The sequence below is a fragment of the Vulpes lagopus genome, chromosome 24 (genome assembly GCF_018345385.1).
Source record: "Vulpes lagopus strain Blue_001 chromosome 24, ASM1834538v1, whole genome shotgun sequence".
Lineage (NCBI taxonomy): Eukaryota > Metazoa > Chordata > Mammalia > Carnivora > Canidae > Vulpes > Vulpes lagopus.
The window spans coordinates 32,303,639-32,316,712 of NC_054847.1; the positions used below are offsets into that span (position 1 = coordinate 32,303,639).

General features: G+C 50.8%; 1 pseudogene; it reads left to right on the forward strand.

The window, feature by feature from the left end:
* The first annotated feature begins 1,911 nt into the window (after positions 1 to 1,911).
* The window catches only part of LOC121481878, a 64,951-nt pseudogene continuing 53,788 nt past the window's right edge, over positions 1,912 to 13,074 (forward strand).

The following is a 13,074-nucleotide window of genomic DNA, read 5'->3' on the forward strand; positions in this document are numbered from 1 at the left end:
TTTCCACCGCCGAAATCAGAGTTTAAGACCAGGGAAAGCTTGAGCACCAAAGAAGATGCTTTTAAAAAAAAAAATGAAAAAAGAAAAAAAAAATGATATTCTAAACATAATAATGACGATGATGATAATGATCATTTTCTACTCGTTTAAGATTGTCAAAGGGTCACTAAAGTAAGCCAGGTAAACTACAGAAAGAAATGGGTGGTGAATAACAGTGAGAGGACTGTAGACAGCGACGCCAGGACCGCGTGGGGTGCAGGGGACCCCCTGGGTGCGCGGAAGCGGCTAACGGCGGCCCGGGCTTGGCTTGCGGCCCAAGGGCTTGGTCACCTGCCCGAGCCTGATGTTTCACACCCAGAACGTATTACACCTTTAAGACTCCAAAGACGCGTAGAGGAGGACCAAAGGCCTCGGCGTGGAGTGAGAAAAGTCTGCACGGGTGATAGTGCCGGGATGCTGCTCTCTGCCGCGCCGGCCACCCGGAGCACCCCGATGGGGCAGCCGCCCTGAGCTCCCGCCTCCACAGCCGTCGGAGCCGGGCCGCAGGCCAAGGACAAAGGGCAAGATGCTCGGGCCTCGCCTCCCGGGCCACATGGCCGGGCCTGGGTCACGGCCTCTTCCCGCTCGGCAGGCCCCGAGGACACGGTGGGCACGAGAGGGGTGGACCCTGTACTTACCAAGGAGACTTCTCAGGTTTTCCTAGGCCCGGGCCAGCTCTGTGATGGTCGTGCAGCAGCCACAGAGGAGGGCTGGGATGGTGGCACCTGGGTCGCAGCTCGTCTCAGGCAGGCCATCGCGGACAGGCCATCGTGGGCACCCATCCTGTCATGGGCAGCCCGTCGTGGGCACCCAGCCCATCGTGGGCAGGCCGTCGCGGGCAGGCCATTGTGGCCTCCCTAGGCTTCAGGCTCGGTCGGTGGCCCTGCGCTGACAGGTGGGGTCCCAGCGGGAGGCCACCCATCCGGGTGGGCAGATGGGCATCACGGGGCATCTGCGGGAAGCCAGAGCCCCCCTGAGCCCCAGCCAAGGGGGCCACGCCACCCCAGGGATTGATCCCGCCACCTGCCCTGCCGCGCCGGCCTCCACGACCGCAGGCCGCTGGCCCCGCTCCCCCCAAGCACGGCCACTCAGGCTCCGGGGCCTGCACCCCCGCGCCAGGAACCGCCCCAAACCCCAAAACGCTACGGCCACAGCTGCATAGCCCAGCAGCGTCCATTCTCTGTCTACATGGATGGCAGGGTCCCAGGCCCTCCAGCTCCATCCCGCGGCTGGCCCTCTGACAGGGTGTGACTGTGCGCCAGGGACAGGGTGCTGGGCGCTGGGGCAACGGGCGGGCCTCTCTTGGCTCCAGCCCCGAGGCCAGGTCCCAGCACGGAGCCCTGCTCATGGGGTTCCTGCTCATGGGGTTCCTGCTCAGCGGGGTCCCTGCCCATCGGGGGTCCCTGCTTATCAGGGTCCCTGCTCATCAAGGTACCTATTTATCAGAGTCCTTATTCACTGGAGTCCCTGCTCATCTAGGTACCGATTTATTGGGGTCCCTGTTCACCAGGGTCCCTGCTCATTTAGGTACTGCTCAGCAGGATCCCTGCTCAGCGGGGTCCCTGCTCATCAAGGTACCCGTTTATCGGGGTCCTTGTTCACCGGGGTCCCTGCTCATGGGGTCCCTGCTCATCGAGGTACCGGTTTATCGGGGTCCGTGTTCACCGGGGTCCCTGCTCATTTTGGTACTGCTCAGTGGGGGTCCCTGCCCATCAGGGTCCTGCTCATCGGGGTCCTGCTCACCAGGTTCCCTGCTCCTCCCTCCCCCTCTGCCCACCTGCCCCCCGCTCTTGCTCTCGTTCTCGCTCTGCTTTCTCTAATAAATAAAATCTTTTAAGAAAAGGACTCAGGCCCTGCACTGAACAGACAGCCATGAGCATCGTCCGCAAACGCACACCGGGGGCAACGAGGGGCCGCGCCAACGCCCAGCCCAACCTATTCCCAAGGGGTGCTGCCGCAGTGCAGACGCTTAACCGGCAAGGAGCCCCCCAAGCACCTGCCATGCCCAGGGCTTGTTTCGGGTCTTGGAGGATAATAAATAGATAAATAAAATATGGTGCAGCCCTCAAGGGAGTTATAGTTCTGGAATAAGAGAAATATTTGGGGATTAAATTTAATACGGCTCGAGAAACGCTGTGCAAAGCAAAAACAGGTGGAATGTGTCAGAGAAAGAGGGGGGAGGATTTCATTTGGCCTGGAATCAGAAACCTTGGGGATGGCGTGTAAGGACATTTGACCCCTGGCCTAAGAGTTTACTGAGGAGGAGAAAGGGCATCTCAGGCAGAGACACTGGTAAAACCTGAAGCTCCTCAGCACGTAGCAACCAGAAGGCCCCCCAGGATTTTACTGCAGGTAACTCATTTACCCCACACGCAAGCCTGGGACTGAGCTCCTACTAGTATCCCCGTGACACCCAGGGCTGAACAGAACCCTACCCTCGGGGCTCCCACTCACCACCCCAGCACCCTGCTAGGTTCTCGCCCACCACCCCAGCACCACCCTGGGCCCTCACCCACCCACCCCCAGCACCACCCTGGGCCCTCACCCACCCCCCAGCACCACCCTGGGCCCTCACCCACCATCCCAGTACCACCCTGGGCTCTCACCCACCACCCCAGCACCACCCTGGGCTCTCACCCACCACCCCAGCACCACCCTGGGCTCTCACCCACCATCCCAGTACCACCCTGGGCTCTCACCCACCACCCCAGCACCACCCTGGGCTCTCACCCACCACCCCAGCACCACCCTGGGCTCTCATCCACGAGCTCAGGGCCCTGCAACAGTCCGAGTACAAGTGCGGGGAGGCCCAGCTAAGTACAGTAAACTCAGCGAAGAACAGTTTAAGTATCATCGCTCTACAGAATGGCTTGAGGTAAAGAAAAAGCTGAAAGATAAAATCATCTTTTAGTGCCTTAAACTTAAATAGCAATCTTCATCCGCAAGAGTTAAGACCGACATCTTATCTTTGCCAGGAAGACTGGTGAGGGGAAGGAGTAACTCTTATTATTTTCAAAATTGGCAACAGAAACAGTGGGAACTGCTTAAAGACAGTGAGTCTAGCTCTGAGCTGCAGGGCTTCCCAGCTGAACCCTGGGGCCTGAGCATGCCCCGTGGTGGGGGCCGCCCTCTGGCTCCGACAGTGTTTATGCCCAAGGTGGTGGGGGCAGCACCTCCATCCCCCCTCATCTGCTACCCCCCCACACACATCCTGGGACCATGATCACTTCAGAGGGAAGCACAGCAGGTATTCCATGGAAGGCAAGTTCAGAAACCTTGTCCCTTGAGGCACAGAGAGTTGAACCCAACTACTTTTTGAAAACCTCCTAAACTGAATATTCCCCACCAGAAAAGAAGGATCAGCTGGTTTACTTCTGAGACTCGTCAGTCCCTGGTCTGTGATCCTGTGATAGGATTCCAGTGTGCCCCGGGCCCGTCTGCTTTGTGCTGCCTCTTATGTTGATTTCATTACAATATTTACAAAAGGACTTGAGGAATAAGTCACTATGCAAATGGGAGGATGAATACACGATTCAGAGGAATATTAAAATTCATTAACCCTATTTACATTTAAACTATTATCATGTATATTGGAGCTTGGAGCACCTGCCAGGATGGATGGGAAGCCCCTTCAGCAGTGCACTGAATCATCTATTCACTGTCTTTATTTCCTTGTCAAGTAAAGTAAAAACTTCCTCATCTTGGACACATTCAAAATCACTACCAAGGTGATTTATTCATTAACAGTTCTTATTTCTAGAGAAGTCTAATAGAAATTTCAACTTGTCCTTTGGCATTGAGAGGATCTATTCCCTGAAAGAATTTTCCTATCTTTGTTAATTCTAAAGCACTGCGTTTCCCTTATCACCCACTTGGAAATGAAGTAGACCAGACTCATCACCTTGAAGACTGACGATCACAGGCTCTATCTGCATTGCACCATCCCTCACCCCCAAAAACTCAGTTCTAGAGGAAAAAAATATGCCAGATTGGTGGCTTGGTATTAGGCAAAGCAACCAACGGATTGGAATTTTTATGTTTCGGTCATGTATTTGGGCACCATCCTGATTCTTTTCGGTGTAGAGGATCAAGTGACAAGTCACAACAGGAAGGAGAGCCACCATGATGGTATTTGATACGCTCTATGGCAGTGGGAACTGACAGTGGACCCTGGCCCACTTAGCTTCGGGTTATACAGCAGAAAATAAACAGGAAAAAACATGTGTGCCCTATAACTGCTGTCCGACAGGGTAAATCCAATTAAAGGGCAGAAGGGTTTTGTTCTCCCTCTGAAGAATTAGAACTAGGTCTATGCTCCTTATGGGCTTGTGAATGCACATTAACAAGTGGAAACTGAGAGAGAGCAACACAATAAGAAGATTATAGTTTGAAGACCCAAAGGAGCTAATGGGAAGGGAAGAAGCTAAGCTCTATATGGTGCAGGGGTCAAAAGAACAGCCCCAAGGACAGCACAGCTGGAAAGAAGCAACAGAAATTTCTCATAGGCCACTGTTACTCATTTCTTGTGGGGAATGTGAATATAAAGACCTCCTTGGTAACCTCCTACTTAACTTCAGTAAACTCTGCCTGTGACCTCGGGGTCCTGGGATCGAGTCCCACGTCGGGCTCCCTGCAGGGAGCCTGCTTCTCCCTCGGCCTGTGTCTCTGCCTCTCTCTGTGTGTCTCTCATGGGTAAATAAATAAAATCTTTAAAAAATATATGCCTTGAAAATAATCAGGCCATGAAAATGGTGGGTTCAAGCACTGGTTCTCTAACTTGCATCAGAATCACCCAGAGGCCTTGTTAAAACACTTTCCTGGATTCCACCCTCAAAGCCGTCATTCAGTAGGTCTGGGGTGGGCCCAGGGAATTTGTATTTCTAACAAGTTGCCAGGTAGTGCCGGTACTGCTGGGATGGGAACCACACCTGGAGTACTATCGTGTCTATCCTGTGGAGCTCTAGAGACCTAGGGAGGCCTCAGCTGGCCCTATTTGGATGATCATCACCTGAAAGTCCTACTAACCATAGGGCTGTGACTCACAGTTCTGGATGAACATTAGAATCACATGGTAAGCTTCTTAAAAACACTAATGCCTGGGCCCACCCTCCTGTTTAAATCAGAATACCCAGGAGTGGAAAACTAGGCCTTGATTTTTTTAAAAAAAAACTCTCTAGACAGTTGCCCAGAATGTCAGGATCAAAAGGCACCACGGCAAAGTAACAATCAAAGACTAATTCCTAGACCACAGAAGTTATACTTTAAAAAAAAAAAAAAGATTTTATTTATTTAGAGACACACAGAGAGAGAGGCAGAGACACAGGCGGAGGGAGAAGTAGGCTCCGTGCAGGGATCCCGACGTGGGACTCGATCCTGGGTCTACAGGATCACGCCCTGGGCCGAAGGCAGTGCTAAACCACTGAGCTACCTGGGCTGCCCAAAGTTGTACTCTTTGGCACACAGAACTCTGATGTGGAGAAGGGACAACAGGACACCCTGGCTTAAGTGGACAAATGGCCCAAAGAAAGAGGCAGCATTTAAGAGCCACACGACAGCTGCCAACTACAGGGACACTTAGGGCCAAAGGCCTACACATGAACACGGGTGGAATAAGCCTACACAGCAATACAATGCTCTGGAAACGGCATCTACAATATCAACTATAAGCAGAGTGGTTTATAAGTCTTTGCATTACAGTGATGACAAAAAGAAGCTTACCAACCTCCTTAGCTAAATCTAGGCATGGAGAGACAATCAGCATCCTGACATCGTGCACACAAATTGGAAAGTGGAGCTGGAGAGAGAGAAACACAATAGGGAGAAGATATTTTGAAGTTTCAAAGGAGCTGATAATTTGTGTGTGTGTGTGTGTGTGTGTGTGTGTTCCAGAAGAATTAGAACTAGGTCTACGGCCATCTGACTTGAAGAATTTCATGACATTCTCCACCTTCCATCTAGTCACATCCTTTGATGTGCATGGAGCTCACAGACCTAGAAGGAACATGAAGTGGGCGCACACTCAGAGGTCCAAACTCACAGACTTGTGCGCCCACCTCAAAGAGAGGATCCAAGTTGCTAAATGATGTGCATCTTTACACAGAAGAGCCCCTAAGGAAAAAAAAAAATAGTGGAGGGTGTTGAGAAGAGATGGGTGGCCACCAAAGAGAGTCCACCAAATAATCCAAGCGTCTGGGAAAAGAAGTGGTTCCAGCTCCTTGATGATACGTGAGCCTTTACTGGAATCACTCTACTTGCAGTAGAAATCCTTTAGTAAATCGAATACTCACTGCGTCAAGATTCTCACACTTGAATTTTAGCACAGGAACAGTCATCAAACGAAGTCAAATGGGGAACCAAGTTGTCAGCCAGAAACCGACACAACGGCTCCAAAAGGAAGAGTAGTTAGCCCCCCACCTCTCCAAACCAGGGTTTGCTTTACTCCCGATTGCAGTCCCCGGTAGGGTAATTCTTCAGCACTGCGAATCTCAATTTTCCACTCAGAAAGTTGATCTTTCTCTACACATGTCAAAAACAGACCTGACATGTTTCCACTGAGTGCTGGCAAAGAAGAAGTTGGCCTGCCTTTTGGTTTCTAAGTTGTGGGAGCTGCTGGAGGAAGAGGGATCTGCAGAGCTCAACACAGCCCAGAGAGCAGGCTGGGGTTCATGTCTAGTAGAACTGCCTTGGTCAGCAAACCAATTAATGCCTTTTGGTTCTGTACACAAGCCTACAGAGGCTGAGTGAATCCCCACCCCAGACTTTTCTTCTCTGTGTATTTATTTTCTTAAGGTCAAAAGAAGGTAAACTCAGAAGTACCTTTATGACCAAGCGCCAAAGTCAACCTGTCTGGAACTGGGTCCTATGGCATGAATACTTTTAACAGCTGGGTGGTTTGATTATTAGATTTAAAACCTTCTATCACCAACCAACAGAAGGTCTCTATAAAACATGAGACAAAGCAATAAAGACAGACGACTGAGAATAGGGTTAGTGCAGGTGGCACATCTGGCCCAGCAGATGGGTAACTAGGAACTGGAGATGCCCACTTGGGAGTATCCTATTTCCCTTGACTCTGCCCTAGTATTTTCATATTCAATCTTTAGTCTACCTCTACCCACTTTCTTCACTTAATGATCTTCTCTCCTCCGTACTCGAAATATCGTTCTCTATTACCAGGACTTCCAGCATGGACTTAGAATGTTGTATCCTTATCTGGACACATCGAAGACAGAAAATATTTCCAGATCCCTGGACAAGCTGGAGCGATGTTTACTTAGCCATGCTGCCTCTACTCTGTACTATTCAGGGTTGTGCTTTCTCAGAAGTGACACTCAACACATTTAATTATGGGGAGAGTACAGGCACCCGAGGCCTTACTGGTGCCTACCAACTGAACATCAGTCCATCCTTTATGACATACGCTACTACAGTCTTTGACATACACACTTTGAATCCTCAATAAAACAGGTAATAGCCTAAAGTGAAGGTGTATTAATACACTGGAAGCTATGCTCCGACTGGGACCAGATGGACTTGCACTCTTTTAAATACATTGTTATAGCAGATGCATAATAAGGATCCAGTGTATTTTTAGTTAGTCCTTACTGCTATGTTTAGCTGAGTTATATTATCTCCACATACCTTACCACATATAAAAAATGCCCATAAACATACACCAGAAAACATCCACATGATAAAATCAGAAATTCATTTTGTTCTTAAAAGTCAAACATCTTGGGGCCCCTGGGGGGCTCAGCAGCTGAGCATCTGCCTTCAGCTCAGGTCGTGACCCCGGGGTCTCGGGATCCAGTCCCCCGTCGGGTTCCCTGCATGGAGTCTGCTTCTCCCTCTGCCTGTGTCTCTGCCTCTCTCTTTATTTATTATGAATAATAAATAAAATATCCTAAAAAAAAAAAGATGACCAACTCCTACTGAACATGTGTCTCATTCTCATTCATGCACTTGGTATTTTCGAACATAAGCTGTACTAGTATCGAATTCCTCTCCTGCATGTACCTGCTTTCATCTTCTGGGACGATGAATTATAATATAGCCATGAAAGAAGATTTAAGATATTAAATCAAAATCAAATAAATCCAGAATAAATCAAATCAAACTTAATTTAAAGGTAGGTACATTTCATTTTAAGGACTTTTATGAGGGAAGAAGTAAATCATTAACTCTAATAGCTTTTAGTATAAGCAAATATACAAACAAAGCTTCCCATACATTATTTACCTTCTTCGTGTCTGGTGAATTCAACTTACCTTTTATAAAATGTTTAAACCAGCAAATCCTCTTAGCTAGCCAGAAAGACCTATTTGCTGTTTTTCCTCTTGTCTACTTAGAGTCAATAGCCAACTAGCTAATGCTGGATTGTTGACATTCCAGATTATTGGTGGTAAATCCCATTTTTTAGCTTTCATGCCTTTTAAATTTAAGAAAATAAACTCTAGTATGATTCAAGTGCTCTTAGTACAGATGAATAAAAAGAGGTGATTTGCTTCAGACTGATCTCCCATCAGTAAGATAGATTAATTCAGGTTTAGAACTGTGCTATTAGTGGTTCACCTAGGGTTCCGGGGATAAGAGGAGCACATTTTACATGACATTGATTTAGAAAGCAGAATGCCAACTTCTTAATTTACCATCACAGGATATTCCCTCTGGAGATGGTCACTAGGAGACGGAGTCACATCAGAAAGATGCTAATGACCCCAGAACCAGTGGGGGTAACAGTCCTGGTTAGCCTTATGCATGGAAATTAATCTAAGGTATGGAAAGTAATTTTAATTTCTCAGTCTGTAGCTTGCATCAGAATCACCTAGAGGGGGACGCCTGGGTGGCTCAGTAGTTGAGCATCTGCCTTCGGCTCAGTGCATGACCCCGGAGTCCTGGAATCGAGTCCTGCATCGGGCTTCCTGCATGGAGCCTGCTTCTCCCTCTGCCTGGGTCTCTGCCTCTCTCTCTCTCTCTCTCTCTCTCTCTCTCTTTCTCTGTGTCTTTCATGAATAAATAAACAAGATCTTAAAAAAAAAAAAATCACCTAGAGGGCTTGTTACACCAGATTGCTGGACTCCACCCCTAGCATTTCCAAATCAGTGGGTCTGTAATAGGACCCAAGAATTTTCATTTTTACAACTTCCCAGGCCAGTGCTGCTGGCCCCAAGCCCACAGTCAAGGGAACTGAGTGAATCACTGTTGTCTACTGACGGATACAGAAGTCTGATAACTAGTATTGGTGTTTAGAACCCAATCCTCTCCTCGACAATGGTGAATTCATGAATGTTTTACCCTCCAGGTTAAGAATTCTTCGTCAGTGAACTACGGGACAGCTATAGCTCGTGTAATAATTCTCAAAAACTCAACGTACGCTACTTATACGTTAGAGTGAAGCCTTCCTGATGAAGTTATTTGGAAAAAATGTGTTATTCTCTCATCTAAAAAGCATGTTTACAATATGCTCCTTCAGCAGGTCGTTGATTCCATGCGCTGGTCAATGCCTTCAGTCTTCAACATTGTACTGATTTCAAGGTCTGAAGATGCCACGTGGATCAAGCAGCATTACATTCCTCTAAAAGTAGCTGGGGAGGGAAATACCTGATTTCTCAAACACTTGACCACAGGTTCATTTTTTTTTTCACATAATTTGCATGGGGCAGCCTTTCAAGACGCCCCCGACTGTGGCTTCCTGCTGTGCCACCCCTCACAGGCCGCACTCGGTCTTCTTGCCCTGCTTCCTTGTAAAAGGACGGATGCTGCAGCCTCGGCCTCCTGTGGTTACTCCAGGTGGAAAGAATAACAGAGTAAGAGAAAAGAGAGAGCACCTGTCCCCGAAACCTAACGCTTGCCATGAAACCCAATTTAAATTTCATTGGCTGGCACCGTGAACAATGACCAGCTCTAATTGTTCAGGAAAGTGCTAATTTTTGGCTGGATCCCTAACTGTCCCTCCCCCCATGAAGGCGGTATTGCATTAGGAAAGATTAAGAGCTCATCTAGCGGAGCCTGCCCAGCGCTTTACTGGAATACAGCTCCACCTCCCAGAAGCCGGTGCTCCTACAAGGGACGGCAGGACAGTCCCGGGGGCTCCAGCTGAGCACAGGACCACCAGACCAGGCCCCGGAGTAATCAAGCAAGTACCTCCTTCCTTTGCAGGATCCGCAAATTCCACCAAACCGTTAACATGAAATACCAGTGTCACCAGTAACGCCCAAAATGCTGGAGAATTTGTGGACACATCTCTACGGATATGACTCCTCTCGTCACATATTCCGAGAGCAGCCCCAGCTAGGCCTGGCTCCAGGAAGGGAGTTCCAGGCACTTCCATGACATACGGCAGGCCAACGGACTGCTCTGGCTACTAAAGGGTTGCCAAGCTAAGGAAGACATCATCCCTGAGCTCGAGGAGCTCAGAGACTAACCTGAGAGTGACCAGAGTAGGAAGCAAAGGTCAATGACACCCTGGATCATGTTCCTTTTCCATCCGTCTCTTCAGCCACCACCTGGGCAGCCGATCTCTGTAATGGAACCAGAGGTGGTACAACCAGGTCATGACGGAACAGAAGTCTGGCCCACGGCAGCAGAGATCCACTGCCCCATACTTGGGTCTCCTCTATTCCCACGAAAAATGTTCCCCTGAGCCCGGCCTGGCCCAGGAGCTAAGGGTGTGAACACTGGATTCCTGCCCAGCTCTCGGGCTGACCCGCGTGACCTCTGCACCTGCGCTCAACGTCTCTGCACCTCAGTCCTTTCTGCACATGAGAGCGAGGGCAAGAGAACAGTGTCGTGGAACCTGGCATGGTTTCCAAGTGCAGGGCCCGGCTAGACTGTGGTGGACAGAGAAGCACTGGCGGAGCATCTGCTCGAGCGCGTAAACCCCGTGGTGTGTAGGAAGCCAGGGCTTCCGTCCCACACAGCACTCCCTACTCCTCCTTCTCCACCTCATGCAGTACCTGCACCTTTCCCATAAAAGCCCCCAAATACTTTGATGAAGATTTGTCACTGTTGAAGGATCCATTCCCATCCTGGACAGGATGTGTCTAGAATCACCATCGATGGCATCACGTAGAAAGGCAGGGGGTGGACTTCCTCGTGTCACTACAAGAGTTGCCTGGGCCCAGGGCAAACGGCTCCTCTCTTTCTGGGAGAGTCTCAGACTGGACTTCACCAGAACTCCTGGACCACCCGCGCTCCTCTCGCCATGTGCCCAAACAAGGCAAAAGAAGCCACAGGGCACGCAGGCTGGTGTGGCTGACACCCGGCGGGTGTCATGTGAGCCTTGAACTGGCGACTACATGCCCCGGGCAGAGAGGCATCGTCCCCGGGGCCTTGCCTGCCCACCACCCTGCGCCAGCAGCGCTTCCACGGTCCGGGGGGGCCCCAGTGCAAGGGCCATCTGTCCGATGCCTCACTACAAGAGTCCTCTCCGGCTGCTCTGCTTCCCGAGGCCAGCGCCTGGCTCCCGGCCTGTGCGAACCCCACGGCCCCCCACAGGCCCTCTGGCTGCGGGAGCCCCCACCTTGGAAGCCCCACACAGGGCTCAGGCCCGAGGGGGCTGAGCCATGCTCCACGGAGGCCTCAGGGCATCAGGGGACCAAGCGCCGCTGGGCACAGCTGCTTGGCTCCCTTCAAACCATGCCCCCTCAGTTTGCCCGGTTGATCCCAGCTGCCCAAGTCCCACTAAAACTGGGAAACCACCGCCCCGCAGCACAGCTCCCTGACCCCGGTAGGGATGCATCCTCGCCCCGCTCCCTCTCCAGCAGGCACACAGGGGTCCTCAGTCATCGCGTGGGACGTGCCAGTGAAGGCCTGGACACCCACCTCAGTCCTCGTCAGCTCAAGAATGACGGCCAAGCCACATGTGCAAGCCATAGCCATCACCATCACCATCACCACCACCACCACCACCACCACCACCACCACCACCACCATCACCACCACCACCATCACCACCACCACCACCATCACCACCACCACCATCACCACCACCACCACCACCACCACCACCACCACCATCACCACCACCACCACCACCATCACCACCATCACCACCACCACCACCACCACCACCACCACCATCACCACCACCACCACCACCATCACCACCACCACCACCACCACCACCACCACCACCACCATCACCACTCCCTCCAGCTTCCCGGGCTCAGCGGCTTGCCTCCTCAAAGAACAACAGAAGTCCCTTTGACCCTCCTTCCTGGACACTTGCCACTCACTTAGGCCTGCATCTTTTGGGCCTCTCGCTCTAGATGGTGTCTCCAGCACGGCTCCTCTGTGCCCAGGTGGATGTGTGACCTTCACTTCCTCAGCTCAGAACCCAAGCTTTCTCTCTGTTGGATTCATTTGTATCTGAAGAGCTTGCTATGGACACTAAAAACACCAGGTACGTGTTGCCTTTGTGTTATTTATGACTAGGCTCAAGCTAGTAACCAACCAAGAAGAAACCCATCCACACTGGACTGGACTCAGGATCTAGGGCTTAATAGGAAGAGACAGTCCTCGCTCGCTCTCCCCAGCAGCCCCACTCTCTCCCACGCACGTGCGTGCGCGCACACCGACACATGGCAGCAGGGAGCCGTGGCTGTGAGGGCGAGTCTTTGACGGCAGTGGTGTCAGCACTGGCTGTGGTTGATAGAAGCAATACCCTGGTTTAGAAGTCACAGACGTTTGCATCCATGTCTTGGTGGCAGCTGAAGACCTGTTCTGGTGCACAACTTCAGATGTTGATTTTGGCAGATTTGCCCATCTTGGCACTGCAGCCTTCCCAAGGATCCTGTATTTTGTCCCACATCCTTTTGTGATAAACTCTTTTTTGTGGCAGCCCAGGTGGCTCAGCGGTTTAGCGCCGCCTTCAGCCCAGGGCATGACCCCGGGTCCCCACCACCACCACCATCCCCGGGTCACGTCAGGCTCCCCACATGAAGCCTGCTTCTCCCTCTGCCTGTGTCTCTCATGAATATATAAATAATAATTTTTAAAAACCTGTTTTTCCATAAACTCTTTTTCTACTTTATC